The sequence below is a fragment of the Capra hircus genome, unplaced genomic scaffold (genome assembly GCF_001704415.2).
Source record: "Capra hircus breed San Clemente unplaced genomic scaffold, ASM170441v1, whole genome shotgun sequence".
Lineage (NCBI taxonomy): Eukaryota > Metazoa > Chordata > Mammalia > Artiodactyla > Bovidae > Capra > Capra hircus.
Window position 1 is genome coordinate 9,813 of NW_017216001.1, and position 13,821 is coordinate 23,633.

The window sequence follows — 13,821 nt, forward strand, 5'->3', positions numbered from 1 at the left end:
AAATATAGTGTTAAACATCTTGTGTTCAAACAACACTTATGAGTTGAATATAATTGAAAGAATTAACTGAAAAGAAAAAATTTCTACAGGAAGCTGTATCCTTCAAGACCATTTCAGAATGTTGCTATGCCTTAGTATTGTCATTCTGAATATCAATTCTTATTAGATTAAAGGTCTTAGTTATTTGAACTTTCTGTTTGCTTGGTTTGGGGATGAATTAAATTTATATGCTTATGAAATTTTGCAGAGAACTTACATCTCTTGAGCGCCTAAGGAATATCTTGCATATACTTTTGTATTATCTTTTATAATCCTTACAACTCTCTAAAGCAAGTAGTAGTATCTTCATTTTGAGGATACAGCCAGGGAGATAAAGCAATTTTCTCAGTGTCAAACAACACTTAGTAAGTGGTAGAACTGGGGCTTGAATGCATATCTGAGGTTATTGATATTTCCCCCAGCAATCTTAATTCCAGCTTATGCTTCCTCCAGCCCAGCATTTCTCATGATGTACTCTACATAGAAGTTAAACAAGCAGGGTGACAATATACAGCCTTGATGTACTCCTTTTCCTGTTTAGAACCAGTCTGTTGTTCCATGTCCAGTTCTAACTGTTGTTTCCTGACCTGCATACAGGTTTCTCAAGAGGCAGATCAGGTGGACTGGTATGCCCATCTCTTTCAGAATTTTCCACAGTTTATTGTGATCCACACAGTCAAAGGCTTTGGCATAGTCAATAAAGCAGAAATAGATGTTTTTCTAGAACTCTCTTACTTTTTTGATGATCTAGCAGATTTTGGAAATTTGATCTCTGGTTCCCCTGCCTTTTCTAAAACCAGCTTGAACATCTGGACGTTCACGGTTCACGTATTGCTGAAGCCTGGCTTGGAGAATTTTCAGCTTTACTTTACTAGCATGTGAGATGAGTGCAATTGTGCAGTAGTTTGAGCGTTCTTTGGCATTGCCTTTCTTTGAGATTGGAATGAAAACGGACCTTTTCCAGTCCTGTGGCCACTGCTGTTTTCCAAATTTGCTGGCATAGTGAGTGTAGCATTTTCACAGCATCATCTTTCAGGATTTGAAATAGCTCAACTGGAATTCCATCACCTCCACTAGCTTTGTTCGTAGTGATGCTTCCCAAGGCCCACTTGACTTCACATTCCAGCATGTCTGGCTCTAGGTGAGTGATCACACATCATGATGATCTGGGTCATGAAGATCTTTTTTGTATAGTTCTTCTGTGTATTCTTGCCATCTCTTCTTAATATCTTCTGCTTCTGTTAGGTCCCTACCATTTCTGTCCTTTATTGAACCCATCTTTGCATGAAATTGGGTTAGCTCTTCGTAAATTAAAATATTGAACAACACTTTCATCCTAGACAGGTTCTAACATAAACAACCAGAGTGCACACAAACTGAGCATTGGAAGTCCCCAGTTTGTCTTATTATAAGAAGAATCCAATGTGACTCAGTTGAGCTCTGTCTCAGATTAAAGACACCATAAGCACAGCAGTAGAATAGATAGCCATCTTGGACTATTCTGGGACCCAGTTGAAAGTCATGTTGCATAGGTGTGGTTCTCAATGTAACTGCTCTCTGTGGTTTACCTGGTCAACTGTGATGGCTGCATTCCTCCCCAGTGAAGGGGAACCGGAGGACCACCCACCCACCCTTAGCATGGCTGAGAAAATTACTTCTGGGAATAACCATCTGTGCTATTGATTGGATTGATCTGCCCACAGGAGGCTAGGATAGCTCTGATGATTTATGTCATGTCCCCAGTCCATGGGGTCACAAAGAGTCGGACATGAGTGAAGTGACTTAGCATAGAAGATATGACTTAGCATAACATAGAAGATGAATTCAATCTGAAGCATGTAGGTTTCAGGAAACAGGAAATGTATTCAAGAGGCAATGTCACAAGATAGTTGGAGACATGGGCTGTAACTTGGAAAGTATGATTCTCCATAAGGCTTGAAGCCCTAGAAATAAATATACTTGTGAGAGAGGATATAAGTAGAGAAAAGCAAGAGCATAAAGGCTAACCTTGATATTCATAGTAAGATTTCTCTGTTAACATAGCTTAAAATTTTACAAAGGGCATATGGTTTCACAATGAAAAAAAAAAATTGACTGTTAGAGGCCTCTGTGGAGGGAACTGTGTATGTATCTAAAAGGACCTAGAGGAATAATGTACTTAGACACTGAAAAAAATAAAAACCCTTTAATTGAAGCTCTGCAGCAAAGGTTATCATGCTTTAAGTTGTGTCAACATGCACCGTACAATTAGAGGGACCATCCTATGAAGAGGGTTTGAACACAGGGATAAAGGGTAATGACAAATGGATATCTTACTTGGTTGGGAAGCATAAACAGTAGAGTTACTATAATAACCATTTCTGGTTTCATTTAACATTTTTATGTATGGTCTGGGTGAGATTTTGCAGTGAAATGTCTAAGTTCTCAGATGATGAATCATTTAGTCCAAACACCCATTCAAAGCTCTGCTATTTGCTGACTGTGTTACCCCTGACAAGTTACTTAACCTCTCCTGTCCTATTTCCTCAACTCTAAAATAATGAAATTGGATACAAACGTCTTAGCTAGAAAGTCTATAACTTAGCTTAACTCAGCTTACTTCTTTATGTCTACAATGAAAACAACACATAATCAAGTTCTTTGGTTGATTAGAGCAATGTTACAGGGTGACAATTATGGGGTCAAGGACCAGAGTAAGCAATTGTTAGTATTATTCACTATACAGAGTTCATTGTAACCAGATTGGCAAAGCACTGTTTCTGCCAGGCATCTGCTGGATCATAAAAATAGCTTTGTTATACAGGACTATCCTTTATAATTGGATTTAACCTGTATCACAGATTTCTTCAGCAATAAATTTATAAATTTCTTATACCGCATTTTAGAGCTGAGGTTCACAAAATTTTTGAGTAAGAGGTCACCTAGTCCTTGCCTATATTTGGCAGAAGGAGAGAGAAACACAGACAGGTGAAGTGCTTTGCCCAAGGTCAGACAGCTAATAAGTCATAGAGCTATATCTCTGGACAACTAGTCCAGTTTTTTTCTTATACTTGGTTCCTAAAGCAGTCCAAAATATAGCCATTTGAATCCTCAGGCCAGACCTAGTTTGAATCTGTTTTGGCAGGCCTGTCAGACACAGATGTGACTAGATAATAATGGTGATAAGAAATGAATGTGATGATTATAGCTGCTATTTCTTGAGTACCTATATGTTCCAGGCATTGTGCTAAGTACTGTGCATTATCTCACTTAATCCTCCTTACATTTTTTTGAGGTATATATTATAGCCCCAGTTTTCATAAATGAAAACATTCAAAAGTGGAGTAACTTGCTCAAGGTCACACAGGTAGTGAACGTTAGAACTAAAATTCCAACCCAGTTCTGAAAGAATAACAAAGCTCAAGCTTTTTCCACAACCTTAGTATTTACCAAACACTATAATCCAGAACATTAATTCAACAAGAGATAGGTATTTTCAGAAAAAGTTCTGTGGCCAAATGCTGCGTTGCATATCCCATTTTGGAGAGTCATACTTCTCATTTGTGTATTCAAAGATGTAAGAACTCTTCAGTGAAGAAACCTGTTTATTTTTCCTTGACCCTATGTTTCCCAAACTCTTTTTGTCTAAAAAATCCTTTTTCTAAGGACATCTGTTAATGTCACACAGGACCTGGCACTGCCTGAAATGTAATGTAAAAAACTGCACTAGAACACAATTCATTCCATTCATCTTTCTAATTCTCTTCAGAGACTCTTTGCTCTTAGGCCTGGCTTTTTCATCCTAACCACTAAAGTGACCAAAGACTTGATGCTGCAAAATATTTCTTTAGCAAGAACACACGCTTGTCACTTTGGGAATATCTCTGGTGACATGAAGGAACCTATACTTCATGGAGCTTGAGAGACCATTAAGAGTCTGAAATGTCAGCAGTTAGTGGGACTGTTTTTGTGTTGCCTGACTACAGTAATATTTTCATATTTTTGACAATATTTTCAAGTCTTTCCTAAACCAAACCAGAACTGAGCCAGAAAAGTTTCATAGTTGATCATAACTTAAGTCATGTTTGTGGAGCCTGAGGCCCCAGGCATGAGCCCCTGCTGCAAGGGCTAAAGAGGAAATCCTTGGATGAAGAATGTAAGCCTTCTCACATCGGAAATACTTTAGAGATTGGGATGTGATGGGGTGGGGTGGGAATCAACTTGCACAGCTCTACCTTTTCTTGCCTTTTTGTCATGCTTAGAGCAGATGTTGAAATTGAAATTTGGGCTCTGAACATGGGCATTCCATGTGGTTCTCATTCAAAATTCTCACTCTTCTGTGAAGCTAATGGCTTCCATCTTCTTCAAATGTATTGAACTTCCCACACGTATTTGGGCATTCTCTCTGTTTACAATTCTTATGGTGTGAGATAGAACATGAGGTAAACTCTTAAGGTTATAAGATTTTAAGATACAGGCTATGTTGAAGGTTGTTTTTCTTTTTTTTTTTTTTCTTAATAAAAATTTCCAATCCTCATCTGCCAGCCATTATCCTTACTTTCCTCTTTATTGCTTATCACTGAAGAACTGTTGGCCATGTCCAGTTTTATATAACTCTCTATATAAAGTGAGGGAAGAATGAAAGTGGGGAGCCTACTACCTATATAACCAAAGAATAAGTGAAATTAAATTAACATTTATTGAGAACCTATAATGAGCACATCACTTTCACTTATTTAGGTTGCAAAACAACTGTGTAAATTGACTGGCAATTTTTCATGTTGTTATTGGTATACTTAGCACCCTATGATTCAGTAAAAAAATACAATGAACAAATGCACATCTTACTTGGTTGGGAAGCATAAACAGTAGAGTTACTATAATAACCATTTCTGGTTTCATTTAACATTTTAATGTATGGTCTGGGAGGAATCTTTGTTCACATCCCAAGTTTACCTTTTCCTATAGTCATCCATTTATTCATTCAACAAACATTGTACTGAGCACCTACTGTATAATTCATTAGGTACTGGAGATACAGAGATGAATAAGACATAGCCCTTTCCCTCAAGGAGTTAACAATTTAGTAAGTTAAACAATCACATGATCAGAAAATTATAATTTGATAGATGTAATAGTTTATTATGGGAACACAAAGAATTTGTGGCCTGAGCTGAGTCTTAACGAATGAGCAGACTTTGAGAAAAAGGTGAACTGAAGAAGTGCAGTAGGTACGGCATGAAGGAAGGTACAGAGACAAGAGGGAAGGGGAGTAGTGCAGAGGACATAGAGCCAGGGCTTGAAGATCCATGTTGAGCTACTTGCAGTTTAGTGTTGCTTTTAAACTTGTGGATATTTTATAACATGTTTTGTAGTTAATAGACTATGTTTTAGAGCAGTTTTAGGTTTATAGGAACATTTAGCAGAAACAGTTCCCATATACTCTCTTTCCCCCAACCCTTGGCAACCACTTATCTTTTAATTAATTGTCACCACAGTTTTGTCTTTTCCAGAATGTCATACAATTGGAATCATGCAGTAGGTAGCTTTTTCAGACTGGCCTCTTTCACTTAGCAATGTGCACTTAAAGTTCCTCCATGTCTTTGTGTGGCTTTATAGCTTATTTCTTTTTACTGCTAAATAATATTCCACTGTATGGACGGACCACAGTTTGTTTATCTGTTCACCTATTAAATGATATTTTAGTTGTTTCCCATTTTTGGCAGTCATGAATAAAGCTGCTATAAACATTCATATGCAGGTTTTGTTTGAATATAAGTTTCAACAATTTTGAGCAAACCTATAAGTGTGGTTACTGGGTTGTGTGAAAGTGTTAACTTGCTCAGTTGTATCCGACTCTTTGCAAGACTATGGACTGTAGCCCGCCAGGCTCCTCTATCCATAGGATTCTCCAGGCAAGAATACTGGAGTGGATAGCCATTCCCTTTTTCAAGGGATCTTCCCAACCCAGGGATCGAACTTTGGTCTCCTGCATTGCAGGCAGATTCTTTACTATCCGAGCCACCAGGGAAGCCCCACTGGATTGTGTGGTAAGACTATTTTAACTTTGTAAGAAATTGGCAAACTTTCTTTTAGGGTACCTATACTGTTTTGCATTCCCACCTGCACCGAATGGGATTCCTGTTGCCCTACATCCTTGTCAGTATTTAGTATTGTCAGTGTTTTGTATTTTACCAATTCTAGTAGATGTGCAGTGCTAGCTCATTGGCCTGATTTGCATTTCCTTAATGACTTTTGCTGTTAAGATGATATGCTTATTTGTAATCTATATATCTTTTTTGGTGAGGTGTCTGTTTCAATCTTTTACCAATTTCTTAACTGGATTATTTTCTGATTGTTGTTTTAAGTGTTCTTTTTATATACTGAGTACCAGTCCTTTACCAGATATGTGTTTTGCAAATATTTTCTCCCAGTCTGTGGCTTGTCTTTTGATTAACTTAAGAGGGTCTTTCTCAGAGTAGAAGTTTTTAATTTTAATTAAGTCCAACTTCATAATTTGTTTCTTTCATGGATTGTGCTTTTAGAGAACTGCCTAAAAATCCACTGCCAAACCCAAGGTCAAGTAGACTTTTTCATATGTTATTTTCTAGGAGATTTGTTTTGTTTTGTTTCAGAATAAGAAACTTTCGAGAGTTTCTGTAGTTGATTGCCTTTTTCCTGCTGTGCCACTCACTTTGAATCTGTATTACCTCAACTCCTCAGAGAGAAACAAAGACAGGCAGTCCTCATTTAGAAAACATTTCCTAATTTTACATTTTTAAAGTTAATACTTAAAAATAAAACCCTTCTTCAACCCCCAACTGCTAACCCCATCATGAATAATTTGATTCAATACAAGTTAAGTTTATAAATAAATGTGTTCTTTTTCCTCAAAAATCACTTAAGCAACTTTACAAGAATAATTGTTTAAAAAATTTACCTAGAGAAATTAAAGTACCATTTTCCCCCTAACACAGGTGGTGCTCAAGGATTCACATCAAGGTTGTTTGCTTAGTGCATCACCCTTTAGTTGTTCTGTTAGCAGGTGGGCTTTGAGTCTTCTTAATCACTCTTTTCTTCTCCTTGAGAATGTCTGTACTCTGGTTTCAGTTCCCATGTGTCTTTGTGGATTCCTTTTACGTTTTGAATACCAATTTCTTTTAAGATTTCCTTCAGGTACAACACAGGCTGTTTTGTGATGTCCACCAACTCCTTAAGATTATAATATTGATGTTTCTCAAAAGCCGAAATCAGCTTGTCTAAAATATGTTGTTTATCAGTTCAAACTTGTTTTCCATCTTCTTTCTTTTTTTCTTTTGTATTCTATATTGTATTGATGATAGCAACAGGATTGTAATTGGGTGTCACAACTTTGTGGTAGCCTTACGGGATTGGAAGATTGTTCTATTTGTAATCTCTTGAATCGCTGGTAGTTTTCACTGGCAGTGGGTCAGCATTCAGCTCTTTGTACCACTATACCTTGCAGTGAAAGCTTATCTGATGAGCTCTGAGTAAACCCCGTTAATGTCTGTCCTCCCAACACTTTGCAAGATAAATGCATGTTCTCTAGGGGCACTGACTGAAGCTATTTTTCTGCCAATATCATAAGTATTTGCAAGATCCTCATTCAAAGTAAATGACACCTTGGTCCTTCCTTGATTTTTGGAAATCCACAGTTTTCCAGCTTCACTTCTTTCAGGGGCCTTAGCCCATTGCAGTGACAGATATCAAAGAGCTCTGACCAGCCACATTCTGGTGTTCTGTTTGACACCTGTCGCGTCAAGTTCCCTGCTTTCGGCCATGGATCTGTTGCATGCGGGTCAAAGTATTGGGCCCCAGGAGCTGGGGCTATGGGGCAAAAGGCCAGAGCAGAAAGCAAAACTGGCTGGAGGCTGACTGTGAAGAGCTAGGGTTCACATGCTGGGATGCTGGAAGCCAGGGAACTTCCAAGAGTTTTAGAGTTCTATGTTTTACACTTAGTTCTGTGATCCATTTTGAGTTTATTTTTGAGGAAGGTATAAGGACAGTGTCTGGATGCTTTTTTTTTTTTTTTTCTTTTGCATGAGCTGTCCAGTTGTTCCAGCACCATTTGTTTTATTTTATTTATTTATTTTTCCATTTGTTTTAAAACCTATTCTTTCTCCATTGGATTGCTTTGTTCCTTTGTCAAAAATCAGTTGACTATATTTATTGGGGTCAACTTCTGTGCTCTCTATTCTAGCCCATTAACCTGTATGTCTATTGTTCCACCAGTACTAACACAATCATGATTACCATATCTTTATGCTAAAGTTTGTCGTTTTGGCCCTCCAACTTTGTTCTTTTACTTGAATATTGTGAGTCTTTTTCCTTTGTGCATAAAATACAAAGTCAGGGTTTTTTATATCCACAAAATAATTTGCTGGGATTTTCCCTGGGATTGCCTTGAGTCCATAGATAAGTTGAAAAGAAATGACATCTTAACAGTATCGAGTTTTCCTGTCCATGAACATGGAATATCTTTCCATTTATTTAGGCTTTTGGTTCGTTCATCAGAGTTTTATTCTGTTTGATTTGTGCACAAGTATTTCTTTTTTGGTGCTAAAGTGTTTTTTTTTTTTTTTCCAAATTCCAGTTGTTCATTGTTAGTATAGGAAAACAATTAACTTTTGATTATTGGGTTTGTATCTCACAGCTTTATTATACTTGCTTATTAATTCCAGGAGCATTTTTTTGTCAATGCACTGGGATTATTTTACATAGAAAATCATATCATCTGCAAACAAAGACAATATTATTTCTTCCCAATCTGTGTGCCTTCTCTTTTCTTATTTTTAACTATTAATTTTATGTTGGAGTATAGGTAATTAACAATGTTGTGGTAGTTTCAGGTGGAACAACAAAGGGACTCAGCCATACATAAACATGTATCCATTCCCCCCACCCTTCCCCTCTGAAAACCATTAGTTCTTTCTCTAAGTCTGTGATTCTGTTTCTGTTTTGTAAGTTCAGTTCAGTTCAGTCACTCAGTCATGTCCGACTCTTTGAGACCCCATGGACTGCAGCACGCCAGGCTTCCCTGTCCATCTCCAACTCCTGGAGCTTGCCCAAACTCATGTGCATTGAGTCAGTGATGCCATCCAACCATCTCATCCTCCATCGTCCCTCTCTCCTCCTGCCTTCAATCTTTCCCAGCATCAAGGTGTTTCCCAATAAGTTAGTTATTTGCATCAGGTGGCCAAAGTACTAGAGTTTCAGCTTCAGCATCGGTCCTTCCAGTGAATATTCAGGACTGATTTCCTTTAGGATTGACTGGTTTGATATCCTTGCAGTCCAAGGGACTCTCAAGAGTCTTCTCCGACACCACATTCAAAAGCATCAATTCTTCAGTGCTCAACTTTCTTTATAGTCCAACTCTCAAAACTATACATGACTACTGGAAAAACCATAGCTTTGATTAGTAAGTTCATTTTTATAATTTCCCTTTAGATTCTGCATGTAAGAGATGTCATATATTTCTCCTTCTCTGCCTGACTTCACTTAGTAAGACAATCTCTAGGTCTGTCCATGTTGGTGCAAGAGGTAATATTTCATTCTTTTCAATGGCTGAGTTATTATTCCATGGTATACGTGTATCACGTCTTCTTTATCCATTCCTTTGTCAGTGGATATTTAGGTTGCTTCCATGTCTTGGCTATTGTAAACAGTGCTGCAGTGAACATTGGGGTGCATGTATCTTTTTGAATTATGGTTTTCTCCAGATACATGCCCAGGAGTGGGATTGCAGAGTCTTGTAGTAGCTGTATTTTTAGTTTTTTAAGGAACCTCCTGTTCTCCATAGTGGCTGTACCAATTTACATTCCCACCAACACTATAGGAGGGTTTCCTTCTCTTCACACCCTCTCCAGCATATATTGTTTGTGAACATTTTTTATGATAGACATTTGGACTGGTGTGAGGTGATGTCTCTTAGTTTTGATTTGCATTTCTCTAATAATTGAATACTTGGATGCAATCTCAAAAATGACAGAATGATCTCTGTTTGTTTCCAAGGCAAACCATTCAATATCACGGTAATCTAAGTCTATGCCCCAACCAGTAAGGCAGAAGGAGCCAAAGTTGAACAGTTCTATGAAGACCTACAAGACCTGCTAGAACTAACACCCAAAAAAGATGTCCTTTTCATTATCGGGAACTGGAATGCAAAAGTAGGAAGTCAAGAAACACCTGGGGTAACAGGCAAATTTGGCCTTGGAGTACAGAATGAAGCAGGGAGGGCAAAGGCTAACACAGTTCTGCCAAGACAACACACTGGTCATAGCAAACACCCTCTTCCAACAACACAAGAGAAGACTCTACACATGGACATCACCAGATGGTCAACACTGAAATCAGACTTATTATATCCTTTGCAGCCAAAGATGGAGAAGCGCTATACAGTCAGCAAAAACAAGACCGGGAGCTGACTGTGGCTCAGATCATGAACTCCTTATTGCCAAATTCAGACTTAAATTGAAGACAGTGGGGGAAAACCACTAGACCATTCAGGTATGACCTAAATCAAATCCCTTATGACTAGACAGTGGAAGTGAGAAATAGATTTAAGGGACTAGATCTGATAGATAGAGTGCCTGTTGAACTATGGACGGAGGTTTGTGACATTGTACAGGAGACAGGGATCAAGACCATCCCCATGGAAAAGAAACGCAAAAAAGCAAAATGGCTGTCTGGGGAGGCCTTACAAATAGCTGTGAAAAGAGAAGTGAAAAGCAATGGAGAAAAGGAAAGATATACCCATTTGAATGCAGAGTTCCAAAAAATAGAAAGCCTTCCTCAGAGATCAATGCAGAGAAAGAGAGGAAAACAATAGAATGGGAAACACTAGGGATCTCTTCAAGAAAAGTAGAGATACCAAGGGAACATTTTATGCAAAGATGGGCTCAATAAAGGACAGAAATTGTAGGGACCTTACAGAAGCAGAAGATATTAAGAGGTGACAAGAATACACAGAAGAACTGTACAAAAAAGATCTTTACAACCCAGATAATCATGAAGGTGTGAACACCCCCACTCACCTAGAGCCAGACATCCTGGAATATGAAGTCAGGTGGGCCTTAGGAAGTATCGCAATGAACAAAGCTAGTGGAGGAGATGGAATTCCAGTTGAGCTATTTCAAATTCTAAAAGCTGATGCTGCACTCAGTATGTCAGCAAATTTGGCAAACTCAGCAGTGGCCACAGGACTGGAAAAGGTCCGTTTTCATTCCAATACCAAAGAAAGGCAATGCCAAACAATGCTCAAACTACTGCACAGTTGCACTCATCTCACACGCTAGTAAAGTAATGCTCAAAATTCTCCAAGCCAGGCTTCAGCAATACGTGAGCCGTGAACTTCCAGATGTTCAAGCTGGTTTTAGAAAAGGCAGAGCAACCAGAAATCAAATTTCCAACATCCACTGGATCATCAAAAAAGCAAGAGAGTTCTAGAAAAACATCTATTTCTGCTTTATTGACAATGCCAAAGCCTTTGACTGTGTAGATCACAATAAACTGTGGAAAATTCTGAAAGAGATGGACCACCTGACCTGCCTCTTGAGAAACCTGTATGCAAGACAAGAAGCAACAGTTAGAACTGGACATGAAACAACAGACTGGTTCCAAATAGGAAAAGGAGTACATCAAGGCTGTATATTGTCACCCTGCTTATTTAACTTATATGCAGAGTACATCATGAGAAACGCTGGGCTAGAGGAAGCACAAGCTGGAATCAAGATTGCTGGGAGAAATATCAATAACCTCACATATGCAGATGACACCACCCTTATGGCAGAAAGAGAAGAGGAACTAAAGAGCCTCTTGATGAAAGTGAAAGAGGAGAGTGAAAAAGTTGGCTTAAAGCTCAACATTCAGAAAACGAAGATCATGGCATCTGGTCCATCACTTTATGGCAAATAGATGGGAAGACAGTGGAAACAGTGGCTGACTTTATTTTTCTGGCCTCCAAAATCACTGCAGATGGTGATTGCAGCCTTGAAATTAAAAGACACTTACTCCTTGGAAGAAAAGTTATGACCAACCTAGACAGCATATTAAAAAGCAGAGACATTGCTTTGCCAGCAAAGGTCCGTTTAGTCAAGGCTATGGTTTTCCCAGTACTCATGTATGGATGTGAGAGTTGGACTATAAATAAAGCTGAGTGCAAAAGAATTGATGCTTTTGAACTGTGATGTTGGAGAAGACTCTTGAGAGTCCCTTGGACTGCAAGGAGACCCAACCAGTCCGTCCTAAAGGAGATCAGTCCTGGGTGTTCATTGGAAGGACTGATATTGAAGCTGAAACTCCAATACTTCGGCCACCTGATGTGAAGAACTGACTCATTGGAAAAGACCCTGATGCTGGGAAAGATTGAGGGCAGGAGGAGAAGGGGACGACAGAGGATGAGATGGTTCGATGGCATAACTGACACAATGGACATGGATTTGGGTGGACTCCGGGAGTTGGTGGCAGACACGGAGGGCCTGGCGTGCTGCGATTCATGGGGCCGCAAAAAGTCAGACACGACTGAGCGACTGAACTGAACTGAATAATTAGCGATGTCCAGCATGTTTTCATGTACCTGTTGTATGCATTTTCTTTCTTGTCTTACCTTATTGCATTAACTGGGAGCTCCAGTGTGATGTCAAATAGGAGTGGTCAGACAGGACATCCTTGCCTCATTCTCAGTCTTAGAATGAAATCATCTAGTTTCTCAGCGTAAGTATGATATTAGCTATAGATTTTTGTAGATTTTTTTAATCAAATTGATCAAGTTTCTCTCTTCTCCTAATTTGATAAGAGCTCTTATTATGAATGGATCTTGGATTTTATCAAATGATTTTTCTGCATCTATTGATAATGATCATATGGTTTTTCTTAGCATGTCACTGTATGATGGATTAAGTTAGTTTTTGAATATTAAATCAGCCTTGTGTACCAGGTTAAATACCACTTTAGTTGTGCTGTATAATTTTTGTAACATTGTTGATTTTGACTTGCTAATATTTTTGTTGAGGATTTTTGCAACTATTTTCAATGAGATTTTGGTGTGTAGTTTTCCTTTCTTTTAATATATTTGACTTTGGTATTAGGATAATTCTTGTCTTCATGGAATGAGCTAGAAAATGTTCCATCTGGTTCTATTTTCTGCAAGAGGTTGTAGAGAATTGTTATAAATTTCTTCCCTAAATGGTAAAATTCACCAGTGAAACCATCTGGGCCTGGTACTTTCTGTTTTAAAAGGTTATTAATTGTTGATTCAATTTCTTTAATATATATAGGCTTATTCAGATTATATTGGTCAATTTCTTTAATATATAGATGTGTTATCATTTATAAATTATATTTTCAGATTATATATTTCTCCTTATATGAGTCTTGATAGATTGTATCTTTCAAATAATTAGCCAGTTTCATCTAAGTTATCAAATTTGTGAGCAGTTCGTTCATGGTATATTTTATTATCCTTTTTAATGTACATTAGATCAGTAGTAATGGCCCTTCTTTCCTTTCTGATATTAATAATTTGTGTTTTTTCTCTCCCTTTCTTGGTTAGCTTAGGTAAGGGTTTATCGATATTATTCATCTTTTCAAAGAACCAGCTTTTGGTTTCATTGATCTGTTTAATTTCATGCTTTCTTATCTCAATTTTCATTTCTTTTTACTTTGATTTTTATTTTTCTTCTCTTGGGCTTACTTGAATTTCAATTTTGCTCTTTCTTTTTCCAGTTTTCTGGGTGGGCGGAACTTACATTAAATATTTTCCAAAATCCTTTAATCTTCTCTCCT

At 37.9% G+C, this 13,821-nt stretch overlaps 1 pseudogene; it reads right to left on the reverse strand.

The window, feature by feature from the left end:
• Positions 1 to 7,080: 7,080 nt before the first annotated feature.
• Positions 7,081 to 7,820, reverse strand: LOC102177421 (annotated as a pseudogene).
• Between the last annotated feature and the right edge of the window lie 6,001 nt (positions 7,821 to 13,821).